Here is a 23,146-nt window from a genome sequence, read left to right on the forward strand (position 1 = left end):
TGACACCACATTGCTGACAGTGAGACCTGTTTTAAACCTTTATGTGACCAATATTATGTGCATTTGCAATTTCTCTATGGAACTCAAACTGGAATGAGTCTGTGTGAGTCAACAGTATGGAATAATCCAGTCTTCATGTGGAGGATCATCACTGGGGATGAGGTGATTTTGCAGCAATCATCAGGAGAAGAAACAACACTGTTCTACTAAAACATCCTGCGGTGTCTCGGGGAGAACAGTCATTGGAAACATCTTGAACTGTAGATGCTGTGTGAGTTGTCACAGTGCGGTAATTTCACAAAAACACAATCATCACTCCCAACCCACCAAATAACCAGATTTACACTACAGTTCAAAAATTTAAGGTCACTTAGACATCTTTATTTTTCAAAGAAAAGCTGTTTTTTTCAATGAAGATGACATTAAGCTGATCAGAAATACAATTGGGGAATTGTTAATGTGTTAAATGACTATTCTAGCTGGAAATGGATGATTTTTAATGAAATATTTCCATAGGGGTACAGAGGAACATTTCCAGCAACCATCACTCCTGTGTTCTAATGCTACATTGTGTTAGCTAATGGTGTTGGAAAGGCTAACTGATGATTAGAAAACCCTTGCACAATTATGTTAGCACATGAATAAAAGTGTGAGTTTTCATCAAAAACATGAAATTGCCTGGGTGATCCTAAACTTTGGAACAGTAGTGTAGCTTCCTGTGATGTCATCCTTTTGGCTAAAATGAAATTGTTTTTAATATAATCTATTGATCCCACTAGGGGGAATTCTCTTTTCTGACATCCCAGGAAACTACGTAGGGGAGGCCACAGTCAGTCACCCCAAGAGTAGATGGAGTAAAGGGCCGAGCCCAAAGCCTGAACTACCACAAAATTTAACTTTTCTGATATGTTCCAGGCAGTTTAGAGCTAGCAGAGGATGGTTTCAATCCATCAGCCTCTGGGTTATGGGCCCAGCACGCTTTCACTGCGCCATTCTGCTGCTACTAAAGATTTGACAAGTTGATGTTTTGACACAGTTTATGAAATTTAGTGCTCATCACAGATGGCGTTTGATGAGTTTACAAAACTGGAAAAAAAAAAAAAAATTCTATTTTTTTATTTGACATTTTGGTCACCCCTTGTATGAGCACAGAGCGACTCATTGCTCAACTCCTCTTATAAACACTCACAGAACACATACTGACGGAGCAGGATCAGAATATTTCCTTCAAATGACATCAAAAAAGTAAAAAGGAATGGAATTCTACAAACTGATGTTTATCATCTGAAACTGCTATCAAAATAAATCATGCAAACTGAGGGGTTAGAGAAGCAGACTGTGATCAGAGTGACTGGAGAAATCAGAGCTGAATGCAACCCACTCTGGGATTTCAGAATCCCAGAAGGAGGGATTCTCCCAGATGGATGTCTGAACGTTTCTGAGCTGAGGTCCTGAACTTCTTCCTTTGTTTGCTGAGGAAATAAATAAGATGTTTTGCATAAAAGCCAAAGTGGAAAAAATAAGTAGAGCTGCAAAGTTTGTTTTGTAAAGTTATCCTAAGGTCTTATAACAGCTTAAAGAAAAGCAATTTTGCCAATCTGGTTGTGCCATTAAGATGCATGGAATTCATAAGCTGCACATTTTAGAATGTAAACTAGCTGCAAAAAAAAATGTTGATCTGAATGAGATTTTCTGAATAAATAAAGCTAAGCTAACTGTAGGGCCATTCTGTCTAAAGCAACCAATAGTGCAAACTGGGAGGTAATTTGATCAACAAAAATAAGAGGCTTTACTGTAATCCCTATCCCTTACATATAAGTAGTGTTTTATTTATGTAGACATGAATACATTTCAGAACCAGTCACATTCATACAGTTTTGAGAGAATGTACATTTTAACAAATCATAATAGTGTTTGTTTATCATGGTTGTGTGGAATGTATTGGTCCCTTTAAAATGGAATGGAAACTCTCCACATGTTGACCTGCATTAGTTGTACAGTTATACTACAGGGTGTCCATAATGTCTTTTTACAATTTTACCAATTTATTACAAAGGCCGCTGATAAGGTATCTTATCCAGATTTGTTTCATTGTAATCAGTGTTTATTAAGGTTTGTAATCAAATTGAAATTGTGTGTTTCAGGTGTCCTGTTGGTGAAAGAGGTACTGTTAAATGAAACCCTAAAAAATGGCGACTCCTCAAGGGAAGGCACAATGTCTATCATGGTTTATTGAGACAAAATTGATGTGCAGACTCAGCACATAACTACATAACTAAGTATGGAAGAGATCCACCATCATGTCGTTCGAGGAAAACATCGGGTTTCATTGAAAAGTACCTCTTTAACCAACAGGATACCTGAAAACACACAATTTCAATGTGATTACAAACTTTAACACTGATTACAATAAAACAAATCTGGTAAAGATATCTTATCAACTGCCTTTGTAATAAATTCTTAAAAGTGGAAAGAGACTTCATGGACACCCTGTATTTTGTCTAATTACTCTCCTACTCTTGGTTCTAAACTCCTTGGTGTCGTTACCTTTAGAATTAAATGAGATATGAAAGCATTTAATCAGTAGCATTCTGATGTGTTTAATCATATATATCTGTGAGAACAGTTATTTATGTTTTATAGAGCATCTTCCCTGACATTCAGAGCCGATCCAGAGCTTTCTAGTAAGCGACCCTCCTAGCTCATCTGTGAACCTTGTAAAGGTAAAGCATTTGCTATTGCCACACTATCACACCTGACACACTATACCTCCTTAAACTGACTTCTGTTCTATTGTCTAAATCTGCAACACATTTTTTGTTGGTTAGTGTCCATAGTCTGACCTGGTTAGTCTTCATTGCAGTAAATTTGTAGTTTTGTAATAGATGTAAAGTTGTTGTTAAGAAATGCAAATGAGGCAAAACTCAACACACAAGAAAGGTATTTAATGATTTTGAACAGGTCTCTGTGTGTGTATGTGTGTGAGCCTCCTTCAGCTAAAGGTGTGCAGACCCACTTTGGTGCTAAAATGTAGAGAAAAAAACTGATGCCCACACTGTTGTGAGTTTTGAGCTTTTGTTTTATTTGGTGTGAGATTTGCTTGGGCACTTTAGATTGATGTCTCATACCAAAAGCATGAGAGTTGGCAGCACTGTTGATGATGAATGATCAATGAGGCAGGCAGACTGGACTAATATATTTAACCAAGCAAAACCTCTGCCTCTGCACTCTCTCTACTAATAGGAGATGGAGGGAGAGCATGGCAGGTCAACAGAGGACATGCATTTTGATCATTTTGCCAATGAGAGGAATGGCAGGCCTGCTAATATTAAGGTTTGGTCAATTTCCGCCCGAAATTTCTACTGAGATTTACAGAAAGTAAATTGAATGCTGTTCTTGAACTGTTTGGAGTACATGCATGGTTGGGGTCTCATTTGAAAGCTGACAACCTGAATTTTCACCCAGTGCAGTCAGAATTACTCTAGGTGCTACTGGCACAGAGTATTTCATGTTGGCACACACTGAATTAGGATGAATTTTTTTTCTCGCCTACATTTTTTCCCTAATAAAACACCTGAAAATCAGTGTGGCAGCACTGTAAGAGCTTGAAAACACAATATTGCAAAAGCCTGGGGTCTTACATAGTTCAGGTCAAAATTTCAGAGCAATACTACAAGAAATGAGTGTTTCACACATGTATTTGTACTGATATGCTCCGCCCCTGTCAATGTTGGATACACTCTTTATACACTGTGCACACTCTCTACAGAATGGTATAAATTCATTTTCACTTAATTTTCCACTTCATTTTCATTCCAAAAACTCATAAAGAACTCAAAAAATCACTTCAGATAGGCTTCAGTGTCGATCACACACACAGATTGAGAGGAATACAGAGAAACAGCAGGTGGAGCCCGGAGCTCACGAATGAAATATCATATAAAGCCGCTGGCAGAGGCGGGATTTATATTCAAGCCATTCAGCAAGCTCATTGGCTACCAGGCCTGTCAATCTAACGTTTCCTCCGGCGTGATTTGCTGAGAAACAAGTCAATCAAGTGATGTAATCGATATCTGTCAGACTCGGCCATGGTTGGCTAAATCGCCGAAGTAGGCGGAAACGAGTCACCTGATTGGTTGAAGTCCGGTTTGAAGCGGTCGAGAAGCCTCCAGTATCCATTTTGAATCGCGAACAAAGAAAATAGGACCGTGTATGATAAAGTTATAATAGAAAGATGCAGTGAATATGAAACGCACAGCGCCACCACGCGCCGCGTGCACGCGCACGGAGCCGATCGTTTTCTGGATTTTTTACCTATTTCGAGACATGTTTTGGCCAAAGTATTACACTGGATTGTTTCCTCTGGATGGCTAAGCTTGGGTTCTGGCCGGTTTTTGTGGATTATCTTCTTTTATGACCAGAAATGAGCGTCCAAACTGCGTCGACAGGTGAGCTGTGCACGTTTACATGACTTGTTGTTTGTTGGATAAATGTGTTTATATTACCCGCTGTGGTAATCACATCTGAAAGTGGTTTATACCGGCGGATTCATGAGAATCTCAGCTTTCTATGTGTGTATAGTGTTTGTATAATCGTGTTTGCAGTGTCCTTCTATTTAAAAAAAAGCGTATACCGATAAAAAAAAAACGGCCCGCCCGTGGGCCGGCGTGCTTTAACGGTGGAACTGGATTTTTGTTAGTATTTCCTTAAGCTGGCTGTACTGGGGTCTGTCTTAGTACTGGCTGATCATAAAGTCTTTCTTTTTTCTTTTTTTTTTTTTACCAGCAAACTTGGGCATTGCACCTGTACATTATAGAAAGCAACAGCATCATTCATTTTATCAGTTACATCAGGCCCATTAAAATTGGCTCCTCTGGATTCATTTATATGTTTTATCTGCATGGATGCATGATAGTCATTATTTACTGAGAGATGTGCATCCATACTGTCCAGGATGGGCAGCTAATTAATTGTTTAAAATCAATATTTAATCAGTTTTCACAAGCAATCATTGGTTTTCCATTGTATTATTCCAGAGTTGTAACTAAACTTTGAGTTAAACACTAGACACTCATTGTTTTGTTTTCAAATTAAAAATCAGCTGAGGAGAGTCATCAGGATCATGCACTATATTAGCTGGTTCCCCTGGACGTTGTTGCTGAAAAGCATTGTTGAAAAGCAAGTTTCTTTTGTGCACATTCCAATGAGCACATGTCCAGGCACAGTGGAGCTGTCTTTTCAAAGCTGCAAGTGATGGACAACGGATTATATTAATGTATTAAATAGCTGCATTTCATTCTCACTTTTGTCAGACCCAAAGTTTAAGAAAACAGTAGACAGACTAACAGGGGATGCACTGCAAGCTCGCACATCAGCTGAACTTGCGATCCTGAGGTTCATTTTAATATAATTATATTTAATAATATATATTGTGGGGGACTGTTTACATCAGAACAAGGTTATGGTAAAAACTTCCAAACAACTAGATTGTCTGTTAAGGTGCTTGCTGTAGCAAAACTGCAATAACTAAAACCCTGTTTCAAGACATTTTGGTTTAACTGTATTGTTCCAGGACTGACCTATGGCCTCTGAGGTACAAATGATATTAGAGCAGAAAAAGCACAAAAGTAAATATTATGGAATTTACTGAAATCTCTCATTTGGAAAGAAACACCGAATATATTAACCATACATTTTTCTCTAATTCTTTAGCATTTATTATTTTGTTCCATTTATGTCTGCATTCTGGCTTTCTGACTAGCTTACAATCGCTCTCAGTGTCTTATTTTACGGTGTCCTGGCAGGCCCTTTAAGTCATATTGAGACTGAGTAGATTGGCTTAGTGGGAATCTTATTAAAACCTCTTCATCCTAATTCGGTAATGTGCTTAAGGCTGGTGAGCCGTCCATTGAGTTACACTGTGCTGTCAATCAGCGCTGTCATGAGAAAGCATGACTGACACACGGACGCACGCGCATGTCATCTTGTCCATTCATCACCAAACCATGACTGGGATACTACACACACACACACACACACACACACACACACACACAAACCGCGAGTGCAAAATACACATCAAACACACACGACAAAGCTGATTTTAATGAGGCGGGATGTCGCATTGACTGGGAGAGTATAACTTAATACTATAACATAATGAAAGGCACAAGGCATACTGACAATATGTTAGCCTCTAACAGCTCCAGGGTGCTGCTCTGTATCTGACCTCCGACCTCCAAAAACAGGAAGCATTATTCTATACAATAAAGCACAGTTGTAAGCATTTATTTCACCAAAGGCCAACCCACCAAAACAAAGAGCCGCTGTAGGGCTTTGATAAATGACTCAAAAATCTAATCTTTTACATTTTGCAGAAACTTTAATAGTTTTTTTCCACCATGTGCTTCTTTATCTGCCTGTGTTTTAAAGGCTTAAGAAATGTATAAAGATAATGATCATTTTGCTCTTGGCCGTGTGGAATTAAAATCAATGATGTCTGGTTATTACAGTTTTTTACAATTGCTTAAACACAATTTTGAAAACAGGGCTCAGAATTTCAAAACACTACACACAATTAGCACAACCACACACAATATGGAAAACACTTCAGATCCTGTGCAAAATGAAACACTATTGTAAAAACTATATACACATTTATAAAAAACCATACTATGTTACCATATGAAACACACACATTTCATAAGGCTTAGTTCTGTTTGAACCAGTTACACACTGCTGTGGTTAATTTAAAACACTTTTGGCAGTTCTACCTCTGGTATCTCAATCTCAATTCTACCTTTGGCAATTCTACCTCTGGACCTCTCAGTGAATAGATTACTGTAAGTGAAGTACACAGAGAAAGTGCAAATATACAAGATAGTAAATTCAAACACATCACAAGATCAATGCTGCAGACTTTTGAAAATATGATTTAATTTTCTTCTTATAACCACATTCAGTCAACATAGACAATCACAAGAAAACATATCCCAACACTGTAAACCCAGAAAATAGACAAATAAAAATACTGTACTACCAGTACAGGTTAAAAATATGTAAAGAAAATGAAGAAAGCAAAAAGAAATCTGAATAAAATAAATTAAATACTAAACATCTCTTCGCCTAGCTGGATCTGGCCAGAGAATTTTATCTACATCACAGGCAATATCTTCTTTGGCAAGACAACGTGGGAAGAACCGTTTTGAATGACGGATCCATCCTTGCACAGCTGCAGCGTCAATTTGGTCACAAGCCTCTTCCATGGCCTGAATGAGGGGCATCTGAGTCTGGGGCTGGAGATCATAAACTTTCCACCGCCATGCCGAGAAAAAATCTTTGATGGGGTTTAGAAATGGAGAGTATGGTGGAAGGTATAGGTCTGTAACCAGTGGATGGTGCTGAAACCAGTTCTGGACCAGAGCAGAGTGGTGGAATGACACATTGTCCCAGATGACAATGTAGTGGATCTGGTGCATTTGGTTATTTACTGGGAGGAGGTTGTGCAATCTGTCCAAAAATCTGATCATTTGATCTGTGTTGTAAGGGCCCATATTGGCATGACGGTGGAGGACCCCATTCAGGGAAATGGCTGCGCAAAGGGTGATGTTACCCCCACGTTGCCCTGGGACATTAATTATAGCCCTGTGGCCAATGATGTTTCTGCCTCTCCTTCTGACTTTACTGAGGTTGAACCCCGCCTCATCGATGTAAATAAATTTGTGTGGAATTTCCTCAGCATCCATCTGTAAAACTCTCTGAAATACAGTGAAAGACAAGATTGTGTAGTTCAGCATAGGTCTAGTATGCAGTAAATTTACATGTAAAAATTTTTAGGTGTGCAGTATGTAACATCACAATGTTAAAGTGAACAATACATACCTCCACATACTCATGCTGCAGCTGTTTGATCCTCTCTGAATTCCTCTCAAAAGGTACTCGATACAGTTGTTTCATGTGAACTTGATGTTTTTTCAGGATGCGTGCTATTGTTGTCAGAGAGACCTGATGGACATTATTGAAAATGGTGTTGTCACTAATAATTTTGGCTTGAAGTTCTCTGAGCCTAATGGCATTATTGGCCAAAACCATGTTTATGATTTCTGTCTCTTGCTCTGGTGTGAATATAGGTCCCCTTCCTCCTTGTCGTTCTCGGCCCTCAATCCTATGTAGAAAAAAAATACATGTAAGCTATTGTAAAATGACACAGGAAGAGGTATCAAAAGTGCCGATATGGTTGCTATGGCCACCAGTATTGGTGTGCCGTCTTATTTTGAGGTGGTGTTTTAGTGGGTCTTTATTTGGGAGTAATTTGTGTGTGGGTTCAGCTGGGGCTTTTTGCAGAGCCTTTGGAACCCCAGCTGCCAGCCGTTTCAGCTGATGACAGAGCTGATGACGACCTGCACTCCAGTCTGGTTCTCCCTGCCCTTCGACTATCCGGATTGGGCCACCCTCCAGCTCCTCCTCCCCGGACCAATCGGAGGCAGCCAGGCACCACACCTGTTGACTATAAAGTCCCACCATGCCATCGGTCTTGGTAGCTGGTATTTTGACCAGTCCACCCTGGTGCCTCTTTGCACTGTGGCTCTGTATTGTGGTTCTGTGTGGTCTTTCGGTCTGGAAGCACTTGTGGTGGGTGCTACAGACAACTTTGACCTTTCTGTTGTTGGCTTTAGTTTTGGTGTGGAGCCCTACATCTCAGTGGAGATTGAGGCTCCAATTCGTAGTTTGCCAACTATGTGTAGAAGCCACTTTCGTATTTTGAGCTTTTGTGAACTGTGCTCAGTATGTAAACTTATCCAGAGGCACCAGTTTTGTTTAGTTTGTTTTGTACACCATTTTGTATTAGTTTTTGTTTCTGGTGGCGGGTGTTGCTTCTGTTGTTCAGTTTGGCTAGGGAGTTTAGTTGTTTTCTTTGTGTTTAGCTCAGTTTCAAACTCTGTTAGCCTTCGTTATGTTTTATTCTGTTCTTTGTTTTGGCAACACTCACCAGTCTTGTGTTTTATTGTCACTTTTAAGTTCCTTTTACTACTAAGCAATAAATCCCTTAACCTAAACCAATACCATCTGGTTGTTTTGTTGCATCCAGCCAACCCCTAGAGGTTGGATCGTAACAAGTGGGGGCTCGTCCGGGATAACTCGGGGTCCGGATTACTAGGGGTCCAGGATTCACTAGTGGTCCCGCAGCTTTACAGGTAAGGTGATTTCATTGCTTAGTAGGTTATTTGATTTTGGTGTTTGGTGGTGAATAATAAATTTGAGGTTGGTGATGGCTTTTGTGTGTGTACAAACCTGGGGGTTTGTATTTTAAGGGGAGGGGTGTTACGGCCACCAGTATTGGTGTGCCGTCTTATTTTGAGGTGGTGTTTTAGTGGGCCTTTGTTTGGGAGTAATTTGTGTGTGGGTTCAGCTGGGGCTTTTTGCAGAGCCTCTGGAACCCCAGCTGCCAGCCGTTTCAGCTGACGACAGAGCTGATGACGACCTGCACTCCAGTCTGGTTCTCCCTGCCCTTCGACTATCCGGATTGGGCCACCCTCCAGCTCCTCCTCCCCGGACCAATCGGAGGCAGCCAGGCACCACACCTGTTGACTACAAAGTCCCACCATGCTTTGACCCACTGGTGCTTTGACCAGTCCACCCTGGCGCTCTCTTTGTGTTTCGTGGCTTTGTATCACTGTTCTGTGTGGTCTTTCGGTCTGGAAGCACTTGTGGTTGTGCCCAGACAACTCCGACCTTTCTGTTGTTGGCTTTAGTTTTGTGTGGAGCCCTATGTGTCAGTGGAGACTGAGGCTCCACTTTTGTAGTCTGCCAATCCAGTAGTGTAGAAGCCACTCCATATACTGAGCTTTTGTGTACCGCGCTCAGTATGTACATCTGTTTAGAGGCACCAGTTTTGTTTAGTTTGTTTTGTACACCTTTTGTATTTTTTGTTCCTGGTGGTGGGTGTTGCTTCTGTAGTTCGGTTTGGCTAGGGAGTTTAGTTGTTTTCTTTGTGTTTAACTTAGTTGCAAACTCTGTTAGCCTTTGTTATGTTTTATTCCGTTCTTTGTTTTGGCAACACCCACTCGTCTTGTGTTTTATTGTCACTTTTCCGTTCCCTTTTACTATTAAGCAATAAATCCCTTAATAACATCTGGTTATTTTGTTGCATCCAGCCAACCCCGAGAGGTTGGATCGTAACAAGTGGGGGCTCGTCCGGGATACAATACAGCAAGCAGCTGATTACTGTAACTGTTGACAAGTTTTTTTTAACCTGTTTTCTTGTCAATGTCCTTATGACAGATGCCACTGTAAATCTGCTAAGATTTGGCTGAACTCTTAGTCCAGCTTCCCTCAGCGTCAATCCATGATTCACGACGTGATCAACTAGTGTTGCTCGAATCTCATTAGACAACTTTGGTCCTCTTCTTCTTTGAGGGTGTTCTCCTCCTGCTTCAGGTCTTCCTCGACCTCTGCCTCTGCCTCCTGCTCGTCCTCCACGGATTCCTCCTCTCATCCTCACTCGTCTTCCTCTGGCTGCTTCCATTTTGGTGGAAAGCAGGTGAACTCACCTGTTGCATTTTTATAGTGCTCAAACCTGATTGGTGTGTCTACGATAAAGCAATCGTGTTTGCACACCTGATGTGGGTGTTTAACCAAATGGCTCATGGGTGTGTTGATTTGTCCATCAGTGCTGTGGAAGTGCCATCACGATATACGTCTGTGTCTACTGTATACAAGTGTGTTTTGAAAATGACTGTGTATTGTTCTACAAAAAGTGTGAGGCTGACTTTGTGTTTATAGTGGTGAAAATCTGGTCCCGTGTTTTGCCCCTTGAGTGTAAGGTATTGATAATTATGTGATTCTTTTGTTTTTAGTGTTTATGCAGTCATAAAAAACTAACAATTCTTAACGGGTCAAAATATTAGCAATTCATGTAGAAAAATAATTAGCCCCTTAAACTTCAATGTACCGCCGGCGATACACCTAATTTGCATAGGAATTTCAAGAATGTCCGACGGCTGCAAACGCGATTATACAAACACTATACGCCGATGGAAAGTTTAGATTCTCATGAATCCGCCAGTATAAACCACTTTCAGATGTGATTACCACAGCGGGTGAGAAAAACATTTGTTCGACAAAAACGAATATCCATCCATCCGTTCTCTATACGGCTTCAACGCACACAGCGCGACTCACATTTCCAGGTTCGTTATTACACACAGATGAAAAGATTCCACAAAAAACGGCCATAATCCAACCTTTTACATCTAGACGACACGAGCCAGTAAACTATTTTGTCCAAAACATGTCCTGAAGTCGGTATAAAATCCACGAATCAGTCCCCAGATAGCAAACTATGGGTGAATCAATGTTGAATCTATGTTGAGACCTAACGTAGAAATTATACAGAAAGCGCAAGGTTGATAAAATGTTGAGTCAACGTTTGCTTTTCAACCATAAATCACCCTTTACCCAGATAGCAAAAGATGTTAAATCAATGTTGAATTAGGGTTAAGAAGGTTGAATTGTGGTTACGGTTGAAGATTGATGGTTGGATCAACGTTGATTCAACAACATTTTGTCAACATTGAAGTTTGTGTTTAAAAGAAGCCATTGAATCTACATTGTATTTTGGTTTAATTAAAATGACAGGTCATTGTTTAATTAATGTTAAATCTATGTTTGCAAACATGTAATCTATGTAAGCAAACGTTGACTCAACATTTTATCAACCTTGCGCTTTCTGTATAATTTCTACGTTAGGTCTCAACATAGATTCAACATTGATTCACCCATAGTTTGCTATCTGGGTCGTTTTCAAGGAAATGCACCTCGTGATGCACGTCCAATATTCCCTGTATTTTTCGTCATTTTTTTAATTTAAAAATAGAATATTAGCGATTTTTTGTACTGAAAATGGCTGGAATTGACTGCAGCTTAAAGGGTTAATATACAGCCTATGAAAGATGTTAGCTTCCAACTAGTTTGCATTTACAATGACTTGAGCCCAAATAGTGCTGGTATTAATGATATCAGATATGTAGCCATCCACAATTAGATTTCTAAGCATTTTTCTTCATTGATACTTCTAACATTGATACAGCAACATGTCACTATTTCCTTCATGGGAAGGGCTGAGGCCAGATGCACTCTATTACTGTAGTGCTGCTTCACGAACAAGCTGATGAATTCTAATCAGGATCAGAATATTTCCTGTTAGCCCCTTAACCCTCATACCAACACATCAAGGCCATTAATCAAATCTGACACACATCCACTGAAACTCTCACAGTTCAAATGAACCATCCTAAGATATCACAGCAATCACAGTGTCTTACTTGCAATAAACATGCAGAATGCAATGGGTTATTCTTATCATTTCTCTCATCTATAGAGGCACACGTTTGCTAAATCACTGTATGTCCCACCATTTTTTCCACTATATGAGTCAAACCAAAAAAATGCTTCCAAGCCAATAGCCATTTTAAGTAAAAACTGGGTGTTCAGGGGTTAAGTAACTCAAAAGGAGCAAATTCACATCAGCTATTTCTGAAAAATTGAGGTCAAAATGTTCTGATAAGAAAAAAAAGGTGTGTCAGGTTTTCAGTCCTCAAGGTGGTCTCTTTGGTTCATTGTAATGAGTCTATAGGGTGGATGTAATCATAAAAACTATAAACAGGAATTCAAAATTCATCATTTGTGAACAGGATTTTAAGATTCATGACAAGCTAACCATGCATGTGTAATCGTCTCTGTTCTTCTCGTGTCTACCTGCTGAGTAGAGTGTCGAGTTCAAAAACCAGTCCAAATAAAATTAAAACTACTCAATTTTTTAATTTTATTTGGACTAGTTTTTGAACTCTACATGTGTAAGACACATGTTAACATACACGACCATTCAAAAGTTTGGGGTCACTTAGAAATATCCTTATTTTACAAAGATAAGCATTTTTTTTCAATGAAGATAGCATTAAATGAATAATAAATCCAGTGTAGACATTGTTAATGTGGTAAATGACGGTTCTAGCTGGAAACGGCTGATTTTTAATGTAATATCTCCATAGGGGTACAGAGGAACATTTCCAGCAACCATTACTCCTGTGTTCTAATGCTACATTGTGTTAGCTAATGGTGTTGAAAGGCTAACTGATGATTAGAAATCCCTTGTGCAGCTATGTTAGTACATGAATAAAAATGAGTGTTTATGGAAAACATGAAATTGCCTGGGTGACCCTAAACTTTTGAATCCTGCTGTGTATGAGCAGAGTGGTGCAGCAGAAGCATGCTGGGCCCATAACCCAGAGGTTGATGAATCGAAACTATCCTCTGCTAACTGTAAATATTGGTTAGTACCAGAACTACATAGCACATAACAAGAAAATGACATGCTGTCAAGTCTGTAACCACAGGCTTTTGTAGATATTTCTAATCATTGTCCATAATCCAAATCAAGATCTCCTTAAATAATCTTTTAATTCCACAGTAATATATATATTTTTTGTCATTGATTAAAGACTTAAATTCAGTTCTATAATCTAGACCCTGGAAAACATGTGGAATAAGCTATTGCCTCCCCCAGTGTAGTTATTAAAGACAAATGTAATTTAAGCTACCGTTTTTGGAAATCTAAAATACCTGTCAAAAGCATTGACATTAACTTAAAGCTGCAGTGATACTGTGCTGTAGTTGTAAAGAGTCCATAGCATAGTTGTAATCAAGGAAGTTATACAGCGGTTTGAATCCAAAAACTGCCACCAACGTTTTAATCAAATAAGCCTCCAAATTGTTACTACAAGCTAACTGTTCATCTATAAACTTCCACTTCATTACAATGGTGAAGAAGTAAGTCAAATCCTTTCACAACTGCTTTTCTTTCGTAGCTCCACATTCTGGTCCTTGTGACAACATGGAAAAGACACAAGCAGAGTGGCGCAGCAGAAGCGTGCTGGGCCCACAACCCACAGGTCGATGGATTGAAACCATACTCTGCTAAGCTGTTGCTAACAAAAACAAAGTCCTAATTGACAGGATTTCAGGGAAATATGGCAGGTACTTGTGGTGGATGAGATTAGAAATACTGATTAGTAAAGCAGACAAAACTGTGAGACATGTGCTGATGTTCATTGGCACTTGATAAACCTGAATGCCATCAGTGATCCTTGCTGATCCCTCCATGGATACTTGGTTTTGGGAACTTCACAGTGTTCCAAGTACCAAAGATCATCATTAAACTTCCTTGACAAAGTAGGCTTTAGATCTGCTTCTTCTTCTTCACAGCTGTTTAGCCAATCTGCTCTTCTGTTTTGTGTTCAAAATAGTTTGCATTTGCATTGACCATAATGAAACCATGATTGGTTTTGATAGTATTAGACACACAAACTCAGACACTGTTGTTGTAAGAGCAGAGTGGCACAGCGGAAGCGTGCTGGGCCCATAACCCAGAGGTCGATGGATTGAAACCATCCTCTGCTAATCTATGGCAGACAAACCAGAAAGTCCTACTCTATAAGGTTTCAGAGGAATATTGTTGGTGCCAATGTGGTTTAAGAATGCTCAGTGTTTCTTTGAAATACTTATCAGTAAAGCAGATGAAAGATGTGCTGTTGTTCTTGGCACTCGACAAACCTGAATGCCATCAGTGTTCCTTGCTGATCCTTCCATGGATACTCCCCAACATTATTCTTGCCTTCTTCTTTTCCTCCCTTCCTATACCTCTAATTGAAGCAAGTCAGCTCTTTGCAGGTGAGGTAGTGTGGCCGAGTGGTCGAAGGCGCTGGATTTAGGCTCCAGTCTCTATGGAGGCGTGGGTTCAAATCCCACCACTGCCATTTCCATATAAGGCACTGAGACCATTTCATCCTTAAAGCTGAGCAGACACAACTGAGTTGGGTTTTGGAAACTTCACAGTGTTCCAAGTACAAAAGATCATCATTAAAGTTTGAAAGTTCTTTGACAAAGTAGGCTTTCAGATCTGCTTCTTCACAGCTGTTTAGCCAATCTGCTCTTCTGTTTTGTGTTCAAAATAGTTTGCATTTGCATTGACCATAATGAAACCATGATTGGTTTTGATAGTATCAAATCAAATCAAATCAACTTTATTTATATGGCACTGTTCATACAGTAGAGTAACACAAAGTGCCTCACAGACGATAAAAACAAAAACAACACATTACAAAACACTGTGAAAAACCCGAAACCTTCCACCCCCCACAAATATACACACAGATACACAATCACATATACATTCACACACATACGTAGACATACGAACAGACATACATACCCACACACACAAACATACTAACATACACACACCCACATACACCATTTGTCAGTAAGGAGATATAAAGGAGATATGGCTGGGCACCGAAATCCGAAGTGAGGAAGAACCTACCTTTGGGGGCCACACACACCGAATGGAGTCCTGGACCATGACTGCAGGGGCGCCGACACAAGGACCACCCCAGCCCAGGCAGACAAGAGGCTCCACACGAAGGTGTAAAGCTCTCCACCCACCCGGGCCAGGGCCATCCACAGGCCGGCACCCCCATCAGTGGACCAGAATCAACTCCAGGTGTGGTAGGCCCCCAGGAGGAAACACTGGAAAATCAAGGAACTAAAACATTAAAACAAATAAATAAATAAAAAGTAAAAAATAATAAAAAATCAATCAATCAATCAATAAATAAAAGGTATGGAAGCTAAGACTGAAATAAGAGAAAAGAATGTATAAAGTAAAATGTATACATAAAATAGTAATAAAAAATGTAAGAATAAAAAATGTAAGAATAAAAGTCAGCTTAAGAAATTATAAAGAATTAAAATGAGTCAGTAAAAAGCCTGATTAAAAAGATGGGTCTTGAGCGTCTTTTTAAAAACATCAACATTCTCTGCGGCCCTGAGGTTCTCTGGGAGGGTGTTCCACAATCGGGGGCCATAATAACTGAATGCCGCCTCCCCGTGTGTTCTAGTTCTAACTTGTGGTATCATTAAAAATCCAGCACCAGAGGACCTCAGGGTCCGCGAGGGTTGATAAAATAAAAGTAGTGCAGACAAATAAGAAGGCCCAAGACCGTTAAGACACTTATAAACTAATAAAAGAACCTTAAAATCGATCCTGAAGCGCACGGGGAGCCAATGCAGCGATTTTAAAATAGGTGTAATATGGTCCCGCCCTCTGGTCCTCAACAGCACTCGTGCGGCTGAATTTTGCAATAATTGTAAGTTATGCATGCTCTTTTTAGGAAGACCAGAGAGCAGGGCATTACAGTAATCTAAACGACAGGAAATAAAAGCATGCATCAGCACCTCCGTACTGGCCTGAGAGAGGAACGGGCGGACTCTAGCTATATTCTTGAGATGGTAAAAACCTATCTTTGTTATGTTTTTGATGTGTGGAATAAAAGTGAGCTCAGAGTCAAAAATCACGCCCAGATTTTTTACTGATTTTGAGGGTTTAAAATCCTGTAACTTTGGTAAAATTTTCTCTCTCTGGCCTTCAGGACCAATAACTAAAACCTCTGTTTTGTCCTGGTTGAGCTGCAGGAAGTTTGCTGCCATCCATGAGTTGATGTCTGAAATACAGTGAAAAAGGGCATCAATTGGCCCTGTGTCATCAGGAGACATGGCGATGTACAGTTGCGTATCATCAGCATAACTGTGGAAGCTGACACCGTGCCTCCTGATGACGTCCCCAAGGGGCAGCATGTAAAGATTAAAAAGAGTTGGACCCAAAATTGACCCGTGGGGAACCCCACACTTTATCTTATGGGTTCCTGAGGAACATGTATCCATACTTACAAAGAAACTTCGGTCAGTGAGGTAGGACGTGAACCAGTTAAAAACAGTACCACAGAGGCCAACCAGGTTCCTTAGTCTATTTAATAAAATGTGATGGTCTGCTGTATCAAAGGCGGCGGTTAGATCTAGCAGAACCAAAAGTGTGAGTTTATGGTTATCTAAATGACACCTGATGTCGTTTAAAATCTTTAAAAGTGCTGTCTCTGTACTGTGGTTCATCCTAAAACCAGACTGATGAGTCTCTAAAATATGTTTCGAGTTTAAAAATTCGTTCATTTGATTAAGAACAAGTTTTTCTAAAATTTTACTTAAAAATGGTAGGTTGGATACAGGCCAACCAACACAGCTTGTGTATCAGTCACAAGCTGATACAGTTTGTGTATCAGTCACACAAACTCAGATGTTGTTGCTGTAAGAGCAGAGTGGCGCAGTGGTAGCGTGCTGGGCCCATAACCCAGAGGTCGATGGATCGAAACCATCCTCTGCTAATCTATGGCAGACAGAACTTAAAGTTGTACTCTATAAGGTTTCAGAGGAATGTTGTTGTTACCAATGTGGTTTAAGAATGCTCAGTGCTTCTTGGAAATACTGATCAGTAAAGCAGACAAAAGATATTCTTTGGCACATGATAAACCCAAACGACATCAGTTTTCCTTGCTGATCCTTCAATGGATACTCACCAACCTTTTTTTGCGTTCTTTTCCTCCCTACCAATACCTCTAATTGAAGCAAGTCAGCTCTTTGCAGCTGAGGAGCCCGATCTCACGGGGATTCGTGAAACTGTCACGTAAGTTTTAGTTTCGGTTTCGTGTGCACCAACACGATTTCGTCATGTTTTTCGTGCCGCTCACCACGAAATGCGCACCAATGTATTTTAAACGGCGGACTTTTCGTGCCACTCAGAACGTATTTCAAAAGAATGTGTATATTATATTTTTAATGTAAAACCGTGGCGAATCCAACGCTATATTTTGCATGACATTGTCCCTAAACATAACCCTAACCATAACCTAACCATAACCTAACCATAAGCCGGTGGTACACTTACCAATTTGCATAGGAATTTCAAGAATGTCCGGCGGCCGGCGGCCGCAAACGCAATCACACAAGCAGTATACGCCGATGGACAGCTTAGATCGTCATGAATCCGCCGGTATAAACCACTTTCAGATGTGATTACCACAGCGAAAAACATGTCGTGGTGAGCGGCACGAAAAACATGACGAAATCGTGTTGGTGCGCACGAAACCGAAACCAAAACTTACGTGACAGTTTCACGAATCCCCGTGAGACCGGGTTGAGCTGAGGTAGTGTGGCCGAGTGGTCGAAGGTGCTGGATTTAGGCTCCAGTCTCTATGGAGGTCTGGGTTCAAATCCCACCACTGCTATTTCAATATGAGGCACTGAGAATATTTCATCCTTAAAGCTGAGCAGACACAACTGTTTCGGGAACTCCACAGTGTTCCAAGTACAATACATCATCATTCAAGTTTGGAAGTTCTTTGACAAAGTAGGCTTTCAGATCTGCTTCTTTTTCTTCACAGCTGTTTAGCCAATCCGCTCTTCTGTTTTGTGTTCAAAATAGTTTGCATTTGCATTGACCATAATGAAACCATGATTGGTTTTGATAGTATCAGACACACAAACTCAGACACTGTTGCTGTAAGAGCAGAGTGGCGCAGCAGAAGCGTGCTGTGCCCATAAGCCAGAGGTCGATGGATCGAAACCATCCTCTGCTAATCTATGGCAGACAAACCAGAAAGTCCTACTCCATAAGTTTTCGGAGGAATATTGTTGGTGCCAATGTGGTTTAAGAATGCTCAGTGCTCCTTAGAAAAACTGATCAGTCAAGCAGATGAAAGATGTGTTGGTGTTCTTGGCACTCGACAAACCTGAATGCCGTCAGTGATCCTTCCATGGATACTCCCCAACCTTATTCTTGCGTTCTTCCGTTCCTCCCTTCCAATACCTCTAATTGAAGCAAGTCAGCTCTTTGCAGTTGAGGTAGTGTGGCCGAGTGGTCGAAGGCGCTGGATTTAGGCTCCAGTCTCTATGGAGGTGTGGGTTCAAATCCCACCACTACCCTTTCAATGTAAGGCACTGAGAATATTTCATCCTTAAAGCTGAGCAGACACAACTGAGTTGGGTTTTGGAAACTTCACAGTGTTCCAAGTACAAAAGATCATCATTGAAGTTTGAAAGTTCTTTGACAAAGTAGGCTTTCAGATCTGCTTCTTTCTCTTCACAGCTGTTTAGCCAATCTGCTCTTCTGTTTTGTGTTCAAAATAGTTTGCATTTGCATTAACCGTAATGAAACCATGATTGGTTTTGATAGTATCAGTCACACAAACTCAGATGCTGTTGCTGTAAGAGCAGAGTGGCGCAGCGGAAGCGTGCTGGGCCCATAACCCAGAGGTCGATGGATCGAAACCATCCTCTGCTAATCTATGGCAGACAAAACTGAAAGTCCTACTCTATAAGGTTTTAGAGGAATGTTGTTGTTGCCAATGTGGTTTAAGAATGCTCAGTGCTTCTTAGAAATACTGATCAGTAAAGCAGATGAAAGATGTGCTGGTGTTCCTTGGCACTCGATAAACCTGAATGCCATCAGTGATCCTTCCATGGATACTCACCAACCCCTTTTCCTCCCTTCCTATACCTCTAATTGAAGCAAGTCAGCTCTTTGCAGGTGAGGTAGTGTGGACGAGTGGTCGAAGGTGCTGGATTTAGGCTCCACTCTCTATGGAGGTGTGGGTTCAAATCCCACCACTACCCTTTCAATGTAAGTCACTGAGAATGTTTCATCCTTAAAACTGAGCAGACACAACTGAGTTGGGTTTTGGAAACTTCACAGTGTTCCAAGTACAAAAGATCATCATTAAAGTTTGAAAGATGAAACACCTGTGGGTGTTCTTGGCACTCGATAAACCTGAACGCCATCAGTGTTCCTTGCTGATCCTTCCACGGATGCTCACCAACCTCTTTCTTGCGTTCTTCTTTTCTTCCCTTCCAATACCTCTAATTGAAGCAAGTCAGCTCTTTGCAGGTGAGGCAGTGTGGCTGAGTGGTCGAAGGCGCTGGAGTAGAAGAGGACACAACAATGACACGCAGAGAGCTTGTTCAGTGTTTACGGAAGTAAACATGGACGCTAACAGTAGAGCATGTCTGGCCATTTCAAAGTTGTTGTCCAGCCGGAGCCAGCATATTTATAACTTAATCATTTTAAGGAGGTCAAGAAGGAAGAGAGCCAGGATTTTGGCCCTCGTGTTTTGTGGGGCAGTGGCATCAACGTCTGTCCAGAGAACTGTCTGGGTGCGGAGTCGCAGCCCAGAGTGGTGGGATAGTGATTTGAGAGGCTTCACAGATGCGGACTTCATTCAGAATTTTCGAATGACAAGGGCGACCTTTATGTAGATATGTGAGCGCCTCTTTTTAACACTCTCACGGCAAGACACACGTCTTCGGCAGCCCAAAGACGTGTTTTGCTTGAACGCAGAGTAGTGACGTTTGTTGTGTACCAATGACGTATAGGTCGGATAAATGTGACCTGGCCATTCAGACTAAAGTCACATGGCAAAAGATCCGATACGTATCGGAATTCCCAGATAGCAAACTATGGGTGAATCAATGTTGAATCTATGTTGAGACCTAACCTAGAAATTATACAGAAAGTGCAAGGTTGATAAAATGTTGAGTCAACGTTTGCTTACATAGATTACATGTTTGCAAACATAGATTCAACATTAATTAAACATTGACCTGTCAAACATTTTAATTAAACCAAAATACAATGTAGATTCAATGGCATCTTTTAAACACAAACTTCAATGTTGACAAAATGTTGTTGAATCAATGTTGATCCATCCATCAATCTTCAACCGTAACCACAATTCAACCTTCTTAACCCTAATTCAACATTGATTTAACATCTTTTGCTATCTGGGTAAAGTGTGATTTATGGTTGAAAAGCAAACGTTGACTCAACATTTTATCAACCTTGCGCTTTCTGTATAATTTCTACGTTAGGTCTCAACATAGATTCAACATTGATTCACCCATAGTTTGCTATCTGGGTTAGGACCACATATCCAAGTGGCCTGGGTCGCATTTGAAAAAATCTAATCTGTGTTGTGAAGACTGTCATGAAAAGATCAGATACAGGTCGCATAGGGGCAAAAAAATCGGATTTGGGTCACTTTAGCCTGCAGTGTGAACGTAGCCTAAACCACAGTTCCACAAGTGCAACACAGAGAGCTGCTCATCAGGACCAGACTCAGCAGTTCACCTGCATCTGATGAATAAGGATGCTCCTTTTAAGACAGCAATGTTCACATTTTGGACAGAGAAAGCTGATTGTTGAAGGGAGAAGTGAATGAAGCCATCTGTCAAACTAGAATAGCCATCTCCAAAGAGAGAAGAGGCCAAAGACACCAACTATCAAGGACAGTGATTATGTTTTTCCTCAGAAAATTTCACCATCATTTACATCTTGAGTCACTCTTGACATAGCAGATTTATATCCTTTGTTGTGTAATCTGGGAGCTTCAACCAGTATTGCTCATTGCTGTTGGACCAGCTGGTTTCACAACCATTCACACATGTGAGTCCTGGGTCATCTATGGGCCATTAGCCATGTAAGCTGAAGTCACTGCGAACATCTAAAATTCCTGACCAGGCGTTTAAAACTAAAGAAGCCTCTTGGATGAGGGGGTGAATGTCTTCAAGAGCCGAAAAGAGAAGTCCAGTTGCTTTATACTGATGCACCTAGGATTTGTTTTTGTGTTTAAAAAAAACAAACAAAACAAAAAAAACACCTCCGATCCACGTACACACGTGGACAAAATTGTTGGTACCCCTCAGTTAAAGAAGGAAAAACCCACAATTCTCACTGAAATCACTTGAAACTCACAAAAGTAGCAATAAATAAAAATTTATTGAAAATTAAATAATCAAAAACAGCCATTACTTTTGAATTGTTGATTAACATAATTATTTAAAAAAACAAACTAATGAAACAGGCCTGGACAAAAATGATGGTACCTCTATAAAAGATTGAAAACTATTTGACCAGAGTGACATGATTAACTCAGGTGTGTCATTTAATTGACATCACAGGTGTTTCCAAACTCATAATCAGTCAGTCTGCCTATTTAAAGGGAGACAAGTAGTCACCCTGCTGTTTGGTGAAAAGGTGTGTACCACACTGAACATGGACAACAGAAAGCGAAGGAGAGAATTGTCCCAGGACATCCGAAAAAAAATTATAGACAAACATCTTAAAGGTAAAGGCTATAAGACCATCTCTAAACAGCTTGAAGTTCCTGTGACAACAGTGGCTCATATTATTCAGAAGTTCAAGACCCACAGGACAGTAGCCAACCTCCCTGGACGTGGCCGCAAGAGGAAAATTGATGACAAATTGAAGAGACGGCTCGTTCGAATTGTATCCAAAGAGCCCAGAGCAACCTCCAAAGAAATTAAAGGTGAACTCCAAGGCCAAGGTACATCAGTGTCAGATCGCACCATTCGTCGTTGTTTGAGCCAAAGTGGACTTCATGGGAGACGACCAAGGAGGACACCACTGCTGAAAAAAACTCATAAAAAAGCGAGACTGGAATTTGCAAAAATACATGTTGACAAGCCACAAAGCTTCTGGGAAAATGTCCTTTGGACAGATGAGACCAAACTGGAGCTTTTTGGTAAGGCACATCAACTCTATGTTCATAGACTCAAAAACCAAGCATACGAAGAAAAGAACACTGTCCCTACGGTGAAACATGGAGGAGGCTCAGTAATGTTTTGGGGCTGCTTTGCTGCATCTGGCACAGGGTGTCTTGAAAGTGTGCAAGGTACGATGAAATCTGAAGACTATCAAGGCATTCTGGAGAGAAATGTGCTGCCTAGTGTCAGAAAGCTTGGTCTCAGTCGCAGGTCATGGGTCTTCCAACAGGACAACGATCCAAAACACACAGCCAAAAACACCCAAGAATGGCTGAGAGAAAAGCGTTGGACTATTCTAAAGTGGCCTTCTATGGGCCCAGATCTGAATCCCATTGAACATATGTGGAAGGAGCTGAAACATGCCATTTGGAGAAGACACCCATCAAATCTGAGACAACTGGAGCTGTTTGCTCATGAGGAGTGGGCCAAAATACCTGTTGACAGCTGCAGAACGCTCATTGACAAATACAGAAATCGTTTAATTGCAGTGATTGCCTCAAAAGGTTGTGCAACAAAATATTAAGTTATGGGTACCATCATTTTTGTCCAGCCCTATTTCATGAGTTTGTTTTTTTAAATAATTATGTTAATCAACAATTCAAAAGTGATGGCTGATTTTGATTATTTAATTTTCAATAAA

At 40.5% G+C, this 23,146-nt stretch overlaps 5 non-coding genes across 5 annotated transcripts; all 5 read left to right on the forward strand.

Moving 5' to 3' along the window:
• Nucleotides 1-14,731: 14,731 nt before the first annotated feature.
• trnal-uag (transfer RNA leucine (anticodon UAG)) lies at nt 14,732-14,813 on the forward strand. The gene has a single exon. It is a non-coding gene; the product is annotated as a tRNA-Leu (tRNA).
• A 2,388-nt stretch (nt 14,814-17,201) lies between these two features.
• Nucleotides 17,202-17,273, forward strand: trnam-cau (transfer RNA methionine (anticodon CAU)). Its single transcript has one exon. It is a non-coding gene; the product is annotated as a tRNA-Met (tRNA).
• An 818-nt stretch (nt 17,274-18,091) lies between these two features.
• On the forward strand, nt 18,092-18,173 carry trnal-uag (transfer RNA leucine (anticodon UAG)). Its single transcript has one exon. It is a non-coding gene; the product is annotated as a tRNA-Leu (tRNA).
• Nucleotides 18,174-18,788: 615 nt separating this feature from the next.
• Nucleotides 18,789-18,870, forward strand: trnal-uag (transfer RNA leucine (anticodon UAG)). Its single transcript has one exon. It is a non-coding gene; the product is annotated as a tRNA-Leu (tRNA).
• A 286-nt stretch (nt 18,871-19,156) lies between these two features.
• Nucleotides 19,157-19,228, forward strand: trnam-cau (transfer RNA methionine (anticodon CAU)). Its single transcript has one exon. It is a non-coding gene; the product is annotated as a tRNA-Met (tRNA).
• The last annotated feature ends 3,918 nt before the right edge of the window (nt 19,229-23,146 follow it).

This window comes from Acanthochromis polyacanthus, chromosome 10, assembly GCF_021347895.1.
Source record: "Acanthochromis polyacanthus isolate Apoly-LR-REF ecotype Palm Island chromosome 10, KAUST_Apoly_ChrSc, whole genome shotgun sequence".
Classification (NCBI taxonomy): domain Eukaryota; kingdom Metazoa; phylum Chordata; class Actinopteri; family Pomacentridae; genus Acanthochromis; species Acanthochromis polyacanthus.